Consider the following 16,929-nt stretch of genomic DNA (forward strand, 5'->3'; position numbering starts at 1 on the left):
TCAAAGATGTGATCCAATATTCCGTCCAGTATATTTGACAAAGATCTTTGACGTAGCGCTAGAAGGGGTATTACACTGTCATCAAATTTTTCGTCAAAGTTCAAGATGGCTGACAACAACTTGTTATTAACCGCAGCAGTTCTACGTACTCCAATTGCATTGTGTGCACATGCGGAAAAGAAGTGGGGGGGGGGGGGGGGGGAAATGGAACCATACATACGAGGTTGACAGTCTTAAAAGTCCTGGGATTACAACTTGATAATAAATTCAGTTGGGAGGAGCACACCACAGAACTGCAGAAACGCCTTAACAAATCTGTTTGCAATTCGAGTGTTAGCAGACATAGGCAACATAAAAATGAAAAAGCTTGCATACTTTCATTCCATAATGTCATATGGTATAATATTTTGGGGTAAACCTTGAAGTCAAACAAAAGTTTTCAAGGTCCAAAAGCGTGTAATACGTATTATTTGTGGAGTAAATTCACGGACCTCCTGCAGAAACCTCTTCAAAGAACTGGGTATACTAACTACTGCCTCTCAGTATATTTACTCCTTAATGAAATTTGTCCTAAATAATATATCTCTTTTTCCAACAAACAACTCAGTTCATACATACAATACCAGGAACAAAAATGATCTGCACAACGACTTAAAAGGCACTTAATTTAGTTCAAAAAGGGGTCCACTACTCAGGAACACTCATCTTCAATAATTTGCCAGCAAACATAAAAAAAATTAGTTACAAATAAAGATCAGTTTAAAAGAAGCCTGAAAGACTTACTACTGGCCAACTCCTTCTACTCCATTGGCGAAATTTTTAATAGAAACAAATGATGTATTGTATTTATTCATACTATTAGTATTGTTATTTCAGCTTAAAAAAATCGACATGTTCCACATCCATAAGGATCTCCTCAGCACGGATCTATGGAACGAAAAACTAATCTAATCTGGGTGAAGCCGTGGGTTTTACGACGACACGATAAAAGCTTCAACAAAACTTGTTACGTGAGCTTACAGTGGAAGACGTCAAGTCGTACATCAATTACTTAAGCATGGATGAGCATACATTTCTGTATGTGCTCAATGAAGTGTATCCTCATATCACAAAGCACAATATTCACTTAAGAACTGCTACATCTTCAGAAGACAGGCTCACTGTAACACTCCGATTCCTTGCTACAGGAGAGGGTTATGTTATGTTAGGTTGGGTTAGGTTAGGTCAGGTTAGGTCTCCAATCTTCTTAATCTATTTTTGTATTCAGGGTGCCTCACGTTGTAAAGCGCCTCATCAGCTTCAGACATCTCTATTAATTTTGTAGTTGTCGGCACACACCAATTGTATTTACCGGCAATGTTTATAAAAACACTACAGACGACAGAACGCTGCAGCGATGCTAGCGCTCCATGTGGTAACATGTCACATTGCAGTGAACAGAAGACAAGCGGTTTTTTTGATCAAATATACAGCGAGGCGCTAGATTTGATCAAATATTGGACGACATTTGACAAAGTCCCTATTACACTATCAAATATCTTTGACAAAGATATTGGACAAAGAAATTTGATAGTGTAATACCGGCCTTACCTGCTCTGGGGGTAAGTGTACGTAACGGCAGTGTACGTTTCCTCGCCTTGCCACCGCTGCCCGGTGAGGCGTGTATTTTTGACAGCTTTCTTCATTGTAGGCCGTTTGTGATTCTTCTACCCTGGTGGTAGTGAGTCCTCGTTCCGGGTGCTCTAAGCACAGTATTCTGCGGATGGAGTCCAGACTGCTGGTTCCTGCTTTGGTTTATTGGACGTCAGGTAGCTTTAGTAAGAGTATCATTAGTCATTCGTTAGACTGCCACTAGTCTGAGTTACCATCTTGTGAAGTGAATGCAACTCGTGGCTGCCAATCTCATCGCTCGCGAAGGTGTTTGTTGCCGGACCTTCTCAGAGGTCGATTCCTGGAGCACCGTCTGAGGCTGGTCCTTGTGTTTTATTATTGCATTATTTATTACTATACCTTGTAGTGCCTACATTAAAGGTTATGTATGTCTAGTTAATAGTTCTGGTGGCCTTCTGAAATAAATCCAGCAGTGTAAGGGTTGTCTTACAAGGTTTACCATCATCTTATTTGACGCGTATGGTGCTCGGTTGCTCGTTTCTTTTAATTAACCATTGAGTATTTGCTGTTTTACAGCAGGTTTCTCAATTTTTATATAATTATCTTCTGGTAAACCTTGCGGGATGTAAGGTCGTGGTCCATGAAACTCTTCAGCTCCTAACGTTTCGTCCAGTGCTTCGCTGGACATCTTCAGAGGGGTGTTTCTCCTCCGGTGAGTCTTGCCGACTCACCGGAGGAGAAACACCCCTCTGAAGATGTCCAGCGAAGCACTGGACGAAACGTTAGGAGCTGAAGAGTTTCATGGACCACGACCTTACATCCCGCAAGGTTTACCAGAAGATATGTCATCCGGTCGTGAAAGCCTTCATACTTTTATATAATTCTTGGCGTGTCAGGCCTTCAGCCGTGGCTGTGGTCATTTGCTTTGAAAAAAGTTTTGTATTTGTATTTTAGCAGTAAGCCTTAAAACCTTATTTACTGCCATTGCTGGCGTCTGATACCTTCTGCTGTGTTTGTGGCCATTTACCTTTTAATATTTCAATACCTGTAAGTTGTAAATTGCAGCGAGTTCTTGAACATTCCTAATTTATTGTCGTTCTTGGCGTGTAAGGCGTTCAGACGTGATCACCGTGGCTTGTTTTTTTAAACATCATCTGTATCTGTATTTCATGGTGACTGCTAAATTGTAACGCACTGAAAACAGTATTATTTACGCCGGCCGCTGTGGACGACCCGTTCTAGGCGCTTCAGTCCGGAATCGCGCGACCGCTACGGTCGCAGGTTCGAATCCTGCCTCGAGCATACATGTGTGTGTTGTCCTGTAATGTTCCGCCGGCCGCGGTGGTGTCGCGGTTTTAGGCGCGCAGTCCGAATCCTGCCTCGGGCATGGATGTGTGTGATGTCCTTAGGTTAGTTAGGTTTAAGTAGTTCTAAGTTCTAGGGGACTGATGACCTCAGATGTCAAGTCCCATAGTGCTCAGAGCCATTTTTTGAACCTATCTAACAGCCCCCTCTCAATTGGTTTGATGTCTTTCTTCAATCCGACCTTCTGCGGATCCCAAACACTTGAGCAGTACTCTAGAGTAGGTCGCACCAGCGTCCTGTATGCTGTATCCTTTACAGGTGAACCACTCTTTCCTAAAATTCTCCCAATAAACCGAAGTAGGCCATGCGCCGTCCCTACCACAGTTCTCACATGATGTTCCACCTCATATCGCTTTGCAACCTTACGTCCAGATATTCAAACGACTTGACTCAAGCGGGACACTAGTAATTCTGTATCGGAACATTACAAATGGTTCAAATGGCTCTGAGCACTATGGGACTTAACAGCTGTGGTCATCAGTCTTCTAGAACTTAGAACTACTTAAACCTAACTAACCTAAGGACATCACACACATCCATGCCCGAGGCAGGATTCGAACCTGCGACCGTAGCAGTCGCGCGGGTCCGGACTGCGCGCCTAGAACCGCGACACCACCGCGGCCGGCGGAACATTACAGATTTGTTCTTCCCTCTCATTTGCATTAACATACATTTTTCCACATTTAGGGCTAGCTGTCATTCATCACACCAACTGGAAATTTTGTCAAAGTCGTCTTGTATCTTCCTACAGTCACTCAACTGCTACACCTTACCGTGCACCACGGCATCGTCAGCAAAGAACCGCAGGTTGCTACCCACTCTCTCCGTCGGATCATTTATGTATATAGCAAACAAGAGCGGGTCTCGTTCTGTTCTTTCTTTGTACTTTACGTTCACATCTAATACCTACGCCACTTGAATATAAACTTCATGAATATACGTCACAAATTAGTACGTACCTAATTGACATTTTTTATGAAAATGGACGACCTATTTTCCTAAATAGATATTGCACGCAAAAAATATACATTTTTAATTACATACATTTATAAGACGTTGTTTGCGTCATGTTCTTTGGTTAATGAAAGATATAGGTTGTTTTTAAAGTTTTTACATTTTTACTATAATTTCTGGAAGAGCAGTTGAATGGAATGGACAGTGTCTTCAAAGGAGGATATAAGATGAACATCAACAAAAGCAAAACAAGGATAATGGAATGTAGTATAATTAAGTCAGGTGATGCTGAGGGAATTAGATTAGGAAATGAGGCACTTAAAGTAGTAAAGGAGTTTTGCTATTTGGGGAGCAAAATGACTGATGATGGTCGAAGAAGAGAGGATATAAAATGTAGGCTGGCAATGGCAAGAAAAGCGTTTCTGAAGAAGAGAAATTTGTTAACATCCAGTATTGATTTAAGTGTCAGGAAGTCATTTCTGAAAGTATTCGTATGGAGTGTAGCCATGTATGGAAGTGAAACATGGACGATAACTAGTTTGGACAAGAAAAGAATAGAAGCTTTCGAAATGTGGTGCTACAGAAGAATGCAGAAGATTAGATGGGTAGATCACATAACTAATGAGGAAGTATTGAATAGGATTGGGGAGAAGAGAAGTTTGTGGCACAACTTGACCAGAAGAAGGGATCGGTTGGTAGGACATGTTGTGAGGCATCAAGGGATCACCAATTTAGTATTGGAGGGCAGCGTGGAGGGTAAAAATCGTAGAGGGAGACCAAGAGATGAATACACTAAGCAGATTCAGAAGGATGTAGGTTGCAGTAGGTACTGGGAGATGAAAAAGCTTGCACAGGATAGAGTAGCATGGAGAGCTGCATCAAACCAGTCTCAGGACTGAAGACCACAACAACAACATCTATAATTTCATTACTGTACTGTAATCAAATCGTATGGATGGCAAATTTTATAATCAGTGTAAGCCCATAATAATTTTAAATGGCTCTGAGCACTATGGGACTTAACTTCTGAGGTCATCAGTCCCCTAGAACTTAGAACTACTTAAACCTAACTAATCTAAGGACATCACACACATAGCGCCGCTCCAGACTGTAGCGCCTAGAACCGCTCGTCCCCTCCGGCCGGCCTAATTTTAAATGCGTGGTCAGCTGACGCTCCTTATTGTTATATCGGGTATTCTGAAAAATACACCTTTCATTTCTGGTTCTCCTCTATTTACTGCTCGTAAGTCAGTATGTTGTCATTTATTATGTAGTGCTTAACACCATCTAACTGCGAGATAGGTAATTTTGTAACCGGTCTGCAGCCTCTGTGTTAATACTCTGGCTCTAGTGTAGCGCTGTGTGGAAACTGCACTCATGCCCGACGCCGATATGCGAGCATGGTACAAAGATTTTATCAACTCTGTACATTTTATGAACTGTGTTTTTTTATCGAGATAATTATACTTGTGGACAGCCTTTCTTCATAAACATGACACTTTTATAGCAAGTTCCATAACGTACTTAGAATTTTGTATTTTACGTAATAAGTGGAATTAATTTTAGTCTCTCTTTCCCCCCCCCCCCCCCCCCCCCGCCCTCCCCCCCCCCCCCTTTCCGCCGCTCGTCATTATCTTCATATTCTCCCCTCACATTATTTGGTGGCAGCATTAGACTATTGAAACCGGTCATGGGGGAAAAAAAAAGTTTCTACACTGCGATCGCGGCGTACGAAAGGTGTTCTCCATTTCCAAAGTTCGATATCAGCCTACAGACATATGTATACTTCGTTAAGTAAAAATGAACATTAAAAATTGATTTACTTCATCTTTATGTATTGAACGCTTCACGGAAATGCTGTTAGAACACGCATCCTTGTTTAACAATTTACATCGGCCAGGGATCGAACGCAGACATCCCACCCGGCAGAGGGGGGTTCTGCAACAGAGCCCCAACCTATCTAGGCAGGCCGTGCCTCAAGGAATTAATTCCGTCGGAAATTTTCAACGAGATTTTCTCAAGTATTTCTGTGAGTTTTATCGAACGGGAATTGATTTTTAATTTATGAGCTTCACGTATTGTAAATACACGGCCGCGCAGTTAAAAGTAGCCCGCGTCCCCTTTGAACGCAAATGCATTATTTCGACTTCTGAAATAGAGTGAACAGCTACAGTGTTGTTGTTGTTGTGGTCTTCAGTCCAGAGACTGGTTTGATGCAGCTCTCCATGCTATTCTATCCTGTGCAAGCCTCTTCATCTCCCAGTACCTACTGCAACCTACATCCTTCTGAATCTGCTTAGTGTATTCATCTCTTGCTCTCCCTCTACGATTTTTACCCTCCACGCTGCCCTCCAATTCTAAATTTGTGATCCCTTGATGCCTCAGAACATGTCCTACCAACCGGTCCCTCCTTCTTGTCAAGTTGTACCACAAACTCCTCTTCTCCCCAATTCTATTCAATACCTCCTCATTAGTTATGTGATCTACCCATCTAATCTTCAGCATTCTTCTGTAGCACCACATTTCGAAAGCTTCTATTCTCTTCTTGTCCAAACTATTTATTGTCCATGTTTCACTTCCATACATGGCTACACTCCATACAAATACTTTCAGAAACGACTTTCTGACACTTAAATCTATACTCGATGTTAACAAATTTCTCTTCTTCAGAAACGCTTTCCTTCCATTGCCAGTCTACATTTTATATCCTCTCTACTTCGACCATCATCAGTTATTTTGCTCCCCAAATAGCAAAACTCCTTTACTACTTTAAGTGTCTCATTTCCTAATCTAATTCCCTCAGCATCACCCGACTTAATTCGACTACATTCCATTATCCTCGTTTTGCTTTTGTTGATGTTCATCTTATATCCTCCTTTCAAGACACTGTCCATTCCGTTCAACTGCTCTTCCAAGTACTTTGCTGCCTCTTAAAGATTATGGAAAGGCAAACCTACGTTTCTAGCATTTGTAGACTTAGAGAAAGCTTTTGACAATGTTGACTGGAATACTCTCTTTCCAATTCTAAAGGTGGCAGGAGTAAAATACAGGGAGTGAAAGGCTATTTACAATTAGTACAGAAAACAGATGGCAGAGTCGAGGGGCATGAAAGGGAAGCAGTGGTTGGGAAGGGAGTGAGACAGGGTTGTAGCCTCTCCCCGATGCTACAATTCTGGGTAGCTTTATGCAATAATCGATTGTTACCATCCTTTTGTAAGCATTACAGTTTATTTCATCAATGTAGTGAAGACGTTTCTCTCTGTGATCTGCAAAACGACTTTCTCGATAAAATTGTTGAAGCATACGTGAAAAAAGGTTCGATTGTGGAAACACGTGAAATTTTCGGGGTCTAGTGTCCGGACAGAATACTGCCAGCAAACAGAGCAATACAGAGTCTGTATAAAAATTGGCGCATCTACGGATCTGTGCAAAATGTAAAACGACAAAGAATTTTCCTTCAGTTCGTGCACTAAAAGTTCTTGCATAATTCGCCGAAGAATTATTCAGAGCTTAGTGAAGTCTACCATTAAATTGCCCCAAGCGTCGCATGTAACTAGGAGCTGCCGGCGGATGTCTTAATTTGAAGCCGAATCGTGTGACGGTTGTGCAGCAATTACTGGAGTATAACAGTCAGAAATGTGCACGTTACTGCACTTGGCTTCTGAATAACAGCATGGATCGTTCGTTAGACACTTTCCATTTCATTATGAGTGACGACACATAGTTTCGTCTTTCCGGTCCTCTCAACTTTCAGAACACGACATACTGTATAACGGAGATCCCTAACATTTTGTGTCAACAACCACACAGTGTAAAAAAAAAAAAAAATAAAAAAATAAATAAAAAAAAAGAACACCTCACTGAATATGAAAGACAAGACTGCTTCTTCCAGCAAGATGGGACAACACGCCACGTGTCTAAGTATCCCTGGAATGAATCCATGGTGTCTTCACTGGCCGGCCGCTGTGGCCGAGCGGTTCTAGGCGCTACAGTCTGGAACCGCGCGACCGCTACGGCCGCAGGTTCGAATCCTGCCTCCGGTGTAATGTCCTTAGGTTAGATTTAAGAAGTTCTAAGTTCTAGGGTACTGATAACAGAAGTTAAGTCCCATAGTGCTCAGAGCCATTTGTCTTCACCGGTTACGAACTGTCTGCAAACATTTAGGCCGCAACGCTCGTGTGTGTGTGTGTGGGGGGGATACTTGAAACAAAGCCACACTCATTACAGAAACTGAAACACAACATCAACCGTGAAATGCCCGCCGTCGATATCCGAACTTTACGCTGTGTGTATCTGAACAGGCGTAGACGTGCACAAATATGTATAAATTTTGCAGGGAGTCAAAAATTCTGAAACTTTGTGGTAAAGTACTAGGGCACCAGCGGAATGGCCTTGTCGTAGTGAATACACCCCTTCCCTTCAGATCACCGAAGTTAAGCGCTGTTGGGCGTGGCTGGCACCGGGATGGGTGACCATCCGGGCCGCCATGCGCCGTTGCCATTTTTCGGGGTGCACTCAGCCTCGTAATGCCAAGTGAGGAGTTACTGGACCGATTAGAAGTGGCTCCGGTCTCAGAAAACCATCATAATGACCGGGAGACCGGCGTGCTGGCCACACGCCCCTCCAATCCGCATTCTCAGTTGAGGATGATACGGCGGTCGGATGGTCCTGATGGGCCACTTGTGGCCTGAAGATGGAGTGCTTACAATGGGACCAAATTGCTGAGGTCATTCGTCCCTAGCCTTACTAAAGCACTCCGTCTTCAGGCCACGAGTGTCCTACCGGGACCATCCGACCGCCGTGTCATCCTCAATGGAGGATGCGGATAGGAGGGGCGTGGGGTCAGCACGCCGCTATCCCTGTCGTTATGATGGTATTCTTGACCGAAGCCACTACTATCCAGTGGAGTAGCTCCTCAGCTGGCATCACGAGGCTGAGTGCACCCCGAAAAATGGCAACAGCGCACGGCGGTCTGGGTGGTCACCCATCCCGGTGCCAGCCACGCCCGACAGCGCTTAACTTCGGTGGTCTCACGGGAACCGCTGTATCCACTGCGGCAAGGCCGTTGCCGGTCCCTAGTCTTGCACACTACTTAATCTATCTTGCGCTATGGAAAACACAAAACCCATACCTGAGAGAGTACTCCAACCTCCGTCAGCTGGGGGAGGGGGAGGGTTGGGGGGGGGCTTCCATACTTGTACGAGGGCTATCCACAAAGTACATTACGTTTTGGAATTACAAATAAATAAAGTATTGGAAATTTTTTTTATTAAATACAGATGAAAGCCACACTTAAATACCACTTTTCCACATAGTTGCCATTTAAATTAAGGCACTTATCGTAGCGATGGACGAGGTTGGAAATTCCTTCGTCGTAAAATTCGGCCGCCAGCGCCTTCAGCTTCTTGAAGCTGTGCGTCGTTATCAAAACGCTGTATAGCCAACCACTTCTTCATTGCTGGGAATAAGCGGAAGTCGCTCGGTGCCAGGTCGGCACTGTACGGCGGATGAGGAAACAACTCCCACTTAAAAGATTCGAGAACTTCACGAGTGGCATTTGCCGTGTGGGCCCGGGCGTTGTCGTGAATCGGCAAGATCTTTGAGCCCAACTTTCCCCTGCGCTTGTTTTGTATTGCTCTTCTGAGGTTGTGCAGAGTTTGGCAATGCCTTCGAGAGTTTATTGTAGTGCCTCTTTCCAGGAAATCCACAAAAATCACACCTTTTCTGTCCCAAAAGACAGTCGCCATCACCTTCCTTGCCGACACTGTCTGCATGCATTTCTTGGGTTTTGGGGGGGAATTTGTATGTCCCCACTGCATTGACTGCAATTTTGTCTCGCAGTCGACATGCTTAACCCATGTTTCGTCACCAGTAACGATGCGATCGAGCAATGAGTCGCCATCTTTCTCGTAAGCTGTTTCACGACAACGCCCGGGCCCACACGGCAAATGCCACTCGTGAAGTTCTCGAATCTTTTAAGTGGGAGTTGTTTCCTCATCCGCCGTACAGTCCCGACCTGGCACCGAGCGACTTCCACTTATTCCCAGCAATGAAGAAGTGGTTGGCTGTGCAGCGTTTTGATGACGACGCATACCTTCAAGAAGAGGTAACCACGTGGTTGAAGGAGCAGGCGGCCGAATTTTACGACGAAGGAATTTCCAAGCTCGTCCATCGCTACGATAAGTGCCTTAATTTAAATGGCAACTATTTTTCTTTCTTTATTGTTATTTTGATCACCTTATACAAAGGCGGGCTGTCAGCAGCATATCACGCCGCTCTTCAGCCTTGAGTGGTACAATAAGTATTACATAAAGGTGGCACAGATAATACAATAAAAACGGCGGCAAAAACTGTAGACACAAAAAACAATAAACATGGAGCCATTCATGTTGGATGAGAAAAAGCACTAACACTAGTTGACACGCGCACATAACATGGATGACGGCGACGGCACACGTGAACAGTGGTGGTGTGATGGTGAAAGAACACTAAACACAAAACGAAGGCACACACACGAGACACTGATGGCGATGAACTCCGGCGCGCGAATGTTCACTGAGCGCGTGCGAGTCCAGGGACCTGCCAAGAGAGGAGGAGGGGCGGGGGTGGGAGAGGGAGAGGGGAGAGCAGAGATGCCACAGGCAGGGGAGATAGGGGGAGGAAGGAAGGGAGGAAGGGGGAGGGGAAGCCCGGGGGAAGAGGGGTGGAGGATGGGGGATGGGGGGTAAAGGAAAGAGAAGGGAGGGGAAGGGAGGGAGGGTGCCTAAAGGAAAGGACACAGAGGGGGGGGGAGGATCAAAGTTGATAGGAGGGGTAGATGGAGGGGAGGAGGAAATCATCAGGGAGAGGGAGCTGGCGGAAGCCACCTCAGGAGAGGGTAACGAGGGTGGAAAGATGGAGACCGGGTGGGACGTGGGAGAGGATGGGCGAGACAAGCGTGTGAGGAGGATTGAGTTTCCGGGAGGTGTACAGGATCCGTATCCTTTCAAGGAAAATGAGGAGGTGGGGGAACGGAATGAGATCGTACAGGATTCGCGTGGGAGAGGGGAGATGGGTGCGATAGGTGAGGCGGAGAGCATGGCGTTCGAGGATTTGAAGGGATTTATAAAAGGTAGAGGGGGTAGGGGGGGGCGGAGATCCAGGGCGGATGGGCGTAACAAAGGATAGGGCGGATGAGGGATTTATAGGTGTGGAGTATGCTGGAGGGGTCCAGACCCCACATACGGCTGGAAAGGAGTTCGAGGAGACGGAGTTGGGAGCGTGCCTTGATTCGGATTGTCCGGAGATGGGAGGTCCTGGAGAGGCGACGGTCGAGGGTGACGCTAAGGTACTTGAGGGTGGGGGTGAGGGCGATAGACGGTGAGATAGAAATTAAGGAGGCGGAAGGAAGGGGTGGTTTTGCCTACAATGATCGCCTGGGTTTTGCAGGGATTGACCTTGAGCAACCACTGGTTGCACCAAGCGGTGAACTGGTCAAATGGCAACTATGTACAAAAGTAGTATTTAAGTGTGGCTTTCATCTGTATATAATAAAAAAATTTACAATACTTTATTTATTTTTAATTCCAAAACATAATGTACTTCGTGGATAGCCCTCGTATTTTTCACTGTAGTTTCGACTGTGAATAAATGTTAAGTCCATTTCAGGTCTTCATTCTGTAATTTCACTGCATTTCCTTGTTTTATCTGCGCCAACCTGTAGAAAAAGATTCAGTGTTCTGATGGCAGTGGGGTCTCCTTCTAAGTCATGCCAACCGCTTCAACCGAGACGAGAGTCGCGGCAGTTCCGTGGTGATAGTCGCTCGTAGCGGTGAAGCGGCCAGTAGCAGGGATACGTGACAGGGCGTGACCGGGTGTGTACGTGGCGTGCCATGGGCGCCGGCGCGGCGGTGTCAGTTTAAAGCTCGGCGCGTGCAGCTCCCGCGGTCCGTATGCAAATCTGCCGGGCTTTGTGTGCGGCCGGCACAAAGCGTGGATTGAGCGGCCGTTAATTGATTCCGCTGGATAATTAATTAGCCGCGGTATTTCACCGCCGCCGGCTGCCCGCCTGCTCTGAAGCGGGGGTCGATGGCGTCGATACCTGCTTTCGCGTCGCCTGCAGGACCCGTGTAGAGTCGAGAGTCAGCTCACAGAGTCTGCCGACGGCGGCAACGGGCAACCCACCTGCTGAGGGGGGTTGGAGAATGCGCGACCCTGTACGGCAGTAGCACGCCGGCGTGCTTCGTATGAAGTTTGTGTTGTGGGTTGGCAGGAGAGCCAACACCGGGTTACTAGAGGAGGCCGAAAGGCACGCGTTTCTGCTCACGCAGGCTGGCGTGAGGTCTGGAACAGGACAAGGAAATTAGAACTTAGAAAAAACGGACGTAGCTGGTGGAATACTTAACTTTAATCCACTAATGGTGAACGTCACCGAGCGAGGTGGCGCAGTGGTTAAACACTGGACTCGCATTCGGGAGGACGACGGTTCAATCCCGCGTCCGGCCATCCTGATTTAGGTTTTCCGTGATTTCCCTAAATCGCTCCAGGCAAATGCCGGGATGGTTCCTTTCAAAGGGCACGGCCGACTTCCTTCCCCGTCCTTCCCTAATCCGATGAGACCAATGACCTCGCTGTCTGGTCTCTTTCCCTTAAAAAAAAAAAAATAAAAATAAAAATAAAAAATTAAAAAAAAGTGAACGTCGGTCTTGACGGTACATTATTACAGTATCAATAGTAACTGGTAATGGCGCCTTGCTAGGTCGTAGCAAATGACGTAGCTGAAGGCTATGCTAACTATCGTCTCGGCAAATGAGGGCGTATTTGTCAGTGAACCATCGCTAGCAAAGTCGGCTGTACAACTGGGGCGAGTGCTAGGGAGTCTCTCTAGACTAGACCTGCCGTATGGCGGCGCTCGGTCTGCAATCACTGACAGTGGCGACATGCGGGTCCGACATATACTAACGGACCGCGGCCGATTTAAAGGCTACCACCTAGCAAGTGTGGTGTCTGGCGGTGACACCACAGTTTGCACTGACGGTATATGGTAGCAACGCCTTCAGTCACTTTATAATATACTAGCGTTTTTCCCGCAGCTTCGCCTGTATTCGTATTTGACGCATATATTCCATACTTCTACTCCTCCTCCTCTGCTCCCACTGTTGATCCATTCCCACCCCCTCCCCCTATTCTATCCATCCCCTCCTCCATCTCTCTCTGACCATCTCGTCTTTCATCACCTTGTCAATACCCTCCCCCTCTCCCCCCCCTCCGCCTCTGTGCACGATAAAGCAGATTGCTACTATTCCCACCCAGCAAATGTCCCGTTCAGGGCAGCCTATCTAGCAGGGCCTGGAGGAACATGCGATAGTACGAGGGTCAGTCAAAAAGTAATGCCTCCTATTTTTTTTTCTACGTTTAATTGTCAGGAAATTTAAATGCAATTACATAGGTTGAAAACCACAACATTGAGGATCATTTTGTCATTTTTCAATGTAATCTCCGCCCATCTCTACAGTTTTGGTCCATCTTTGAACAAGGGCATGTATCCCAGCACGGTAAAAATCACAGCTCTGCTTCCTAAGCCATTGACGCACGGATGTTTTGACGGCCTCCTCATCTTCAAAATGAATCCCACGATGAGCTTCTTTTAGTGGCCCGAACAGATGGAAGTCTGATGGTGCCAGGTCAGGGCTGTATGGGGGATGAGGCAAAACTTCCCATCCAATTTTGACAATCTCGTCAGAGGTGTGACGACTGGTGTGTGGTCTTGCATTGTCATGCAAAAGAAGAACATCTGCCATTGATTTTGTTGGGCGAACTCGCTGAAGACATGCTTTAAGTTTGTTGAGGGTTGTGACGTATTGAACAGAATTTATTGTGCATCCCTGCTCCAAAAAATCAACCAGAATCACACCCTCTGTATCCCAGAAAACTGTTGCCATAACTTTCCCTGCCGATCGCACAGTTTTGAATTTTTTCTTCCTCGGCGAGCTTGTGTGACGCCACTCCATTGACTGCCTCTTTGATTCGGGTTCAAAAAAATGCACCCATGTTTCGTCCCCGGTCACAATTTTTTTCAGAAACTCATCTCCCTCCAAACGGAAGCGCTGCAAGTGTTGGGAGGCTATTGTTTTCCTTGCCTCTTTATTCTGATCGGTTAACATTCTTGGAACCCACCGTGCACAAACTTTTGAGTACCCCAATTGTTTAATAATCGTGATCACACTGCCTTTACTAAGAGAAATAATGCGACACACTTCATCTGCAGTCACCCGACGGTCACCACGAATGATGTCATCAACTTGCTGAATGTTGTGTGGAGTCACTGCACTCACCGGCCTGCCGCTCCGCTTTTCGTCAGTCAGCGGTGTTTGCCCTTCAGCTTCCTTACAACGACGACCCATCGTCTAACAGTGCTGACATCCACTGTCACAACACCATACACCTTCTTCAGTCTTTCATGAATGCGTATGGGCGTTTCACCTTCTGCATTCAAGAATTCAATCACACAACGCTGTCTCAAACGAACATCGATGTCGGCCATCTTACAAACTTCTGCTGAGCTGCCACCTGTTGACACAGAAAGTTACTACTGCAGTGGATTGCAGAAGAAGGTTTGAGGAATGGCGCCAAATTCAAATTTTTCACTTAACTTAATTTCTTTAAGTAGAAAAAAAATGGGAGGCATTACTTTTTGACCGACCCTCGTATATGTGTCTTCTCGTAGTGGGCTAGGAGGCTATAAATCCCACAGTGCTGACACTTGCTGAGCTTACTGTTTCTCTACCAAATTGGCTGCAATTGATCCCAGAGCTTCGGAGGAGATCCTGGGCGATCGATATATATATACTACTGGCCATTAAAATTGCTACACCAAGAAGAAACACGGATGATAAACGGGTATTCATTGGACAAATATATTCTACTAGAACTGACATGTGATTACGTTTTCACGCAATTTGGGTGCATAGATCCTAAGAAATCAGTACCCAGAACAACCACCTCTGGCCGTAATAGCGGCCTTGGTACGCCTGGGCATTGAGTCAAACAGAGCTCGGATGGCGTGTACAGGTACAGCTGCCCGTGCAGCTTCAACACGATACCACAGTTCATCAAGAGTAGTGACTGGCGTATTGTGACGAGCCAGTTGCTCGGCCACCATTGACCAGACGTTTACATTTTGTGAGAGATGCGGAGAATGTGCTGGCCAGGGCAGCAGTCGAACATTTTCAGTATCCAGAAAGGTCCGTACAGGACCTGCAACATGCGGTCGTGCATTATCCTGCTGAAATGTAGGGTTTCGCAGGGATCTAATGAAGGGTAGAGCCACAGGTCGTAACACATCTGAAATGTAACGTCCACTGTTCAAAGTGCCATCAGTGCGAACAAGAAGTGACCGAGACGTGTAACCGATGGCACCCTATACCATCACGCCGCGCGATACGCCAGTATGGCGATGACGAATACACGCTTCCAATGTGCGTTCACCGCGATGTCGCCAAACACGGATGCGACCATCGTGATGCTGTAAACAGAAACTGGATTCGTCCGAAAAAATGACGTTTTGCCATTCGTGCAACCAGGTTCGTCGTCGAGTACACCATCGCAGGCGCTCCTGTGTGTGATGCAGCGTCAAGGGTAACCGCAGCCACGGTCTCCGAGCCGATAGTCCGTGCTGCTGTAAACGTCGTCGAACTGTTCGTGCAGATGGTTGTTGTCTTGCAAACGTCCCCATCTATTGACTCAGGGATCCAGACGTGACTGCACGATCCATTACAGCCGTGCGGATAAGATGCCTGTCATCTCACTGCTAGTGAAGCGAGGCCGTTGGGATCCAGCACGGTGTTCCGTATTACCCTCCTGAAACCGCCGATTCCATATTCTGCTAATAGTCATTGGATCTCGACCAACGCGAGCAGCAATGTTGTGATACGATAAACCGCAATCGCGATAGGCTACAATCCGACCTGTATCAATGTCGGAAACGTGATGGTACACATTTCTGTTCCTTACACGAGGCATCATAACAACATTTCACCAGGCAACGCCGGTCAACTGCTGTCTGTGTATGAGAAATCGGTTGAAAACTTTGCTCATGCCAGCACGTTGTAGGTGTCGCCACTGGCGCCAACCTTGTGTGAATGCTCTGAAAAGCTAATCATTTGCATGTCACAGCATCTTCTTGCTGTCGGTTAAATTTCGCGTCTGTAACACGGTGTAGTAATTTTAATGGCCAGTAGTGTAGCTTTAGTTGGCACACTGCCTGTTGCCTCAGACGTGCATGCGCTGCATGTATGTATTCGCCAATGCTGACCAAGCACTTTTCAATTAAAATGTGTGCACACTACGGGAATATACACAATGAATTTACGAGTACAAGTTGTAGAGATGTGGATGGCGTCGTACCTCTTGTAGGCAATGGAAAACTTGTAACTTCACTTGTCTGTGACGACTCATAGTTCTAGTAACCAGTAAGTCCATATTCAAAACGAGTTTTGTTAATCCATGGATTTCTCTAATTTGCCAGTAACTAGGATTTTGCTATACAGTTACACCTGCAGGAACTTTCTGTACCACTTCATATGATTTTTAAACAAGCCACTTTTGCTTCACCTGCAAAATTTAAGAGAGTGGAGTCACGAGGGTTTCATTGCCCATCGTCGATAAGGAAGTTTGGGGGGTCAGGTTGTGAAGTGTGTCAGGTAGCCGAAATGGTCAAGTCGACCACTCGTTACAAGTGATAAATCTGACTTCAAGTCGCAGTCTGGCACAAATTTTCATTGAAGTCATTCCATTACACAGCTGAAGGTTGTCCATATTCGCAACTGCAAACACAATGCATGTATCTCGTAACCGCTGTAGCCGCTGCAGTCCCTGGTCCTTAGGATACGCATGCACTGCAGTATCGCATTTATCCGGCAAGCGACTTTCAGTTTGAATGTTTCCCTGTACGGGAATATACATGATGAATATACGAGCGCAGGTTTTAAACATGTGGACAACATATGGTACGAGGGCTGA

At 46.0% G+C, this 16,929-nt stretch overlaps 1 protein-coding gene across 1 annotated transcript in view; it reads left to right on the plus strand.

Moving 5' to 3' along the window:
• The window catches only part of LOC126426710 (alpha-mannosidase 2), an 813,563-nt gene that overhangs the window by 357,112 nt on the left and 439,522 nt on the right, over nucleotides 1–16,929 (plus strand). The gene's annotated exons all lie outside the window — the stretch shown is intronic.

The sequence above is a fragment of the Schistocerca serialis genome, chromosome 11, assembly GCF_023864345.2.
Source record: "Schistocerca serialis cubense isolate TAMUIC-IGC-003099 chromosome 11, iqSchSeri2.2, whole genome shotgun sequence".
NCBI classification, from domain to species: Eukaryota; Metazoa; Arthropoda; class Insecta; order Orthoptera; family Acrididae; genus Schistocerca; species Schistocerca serialis.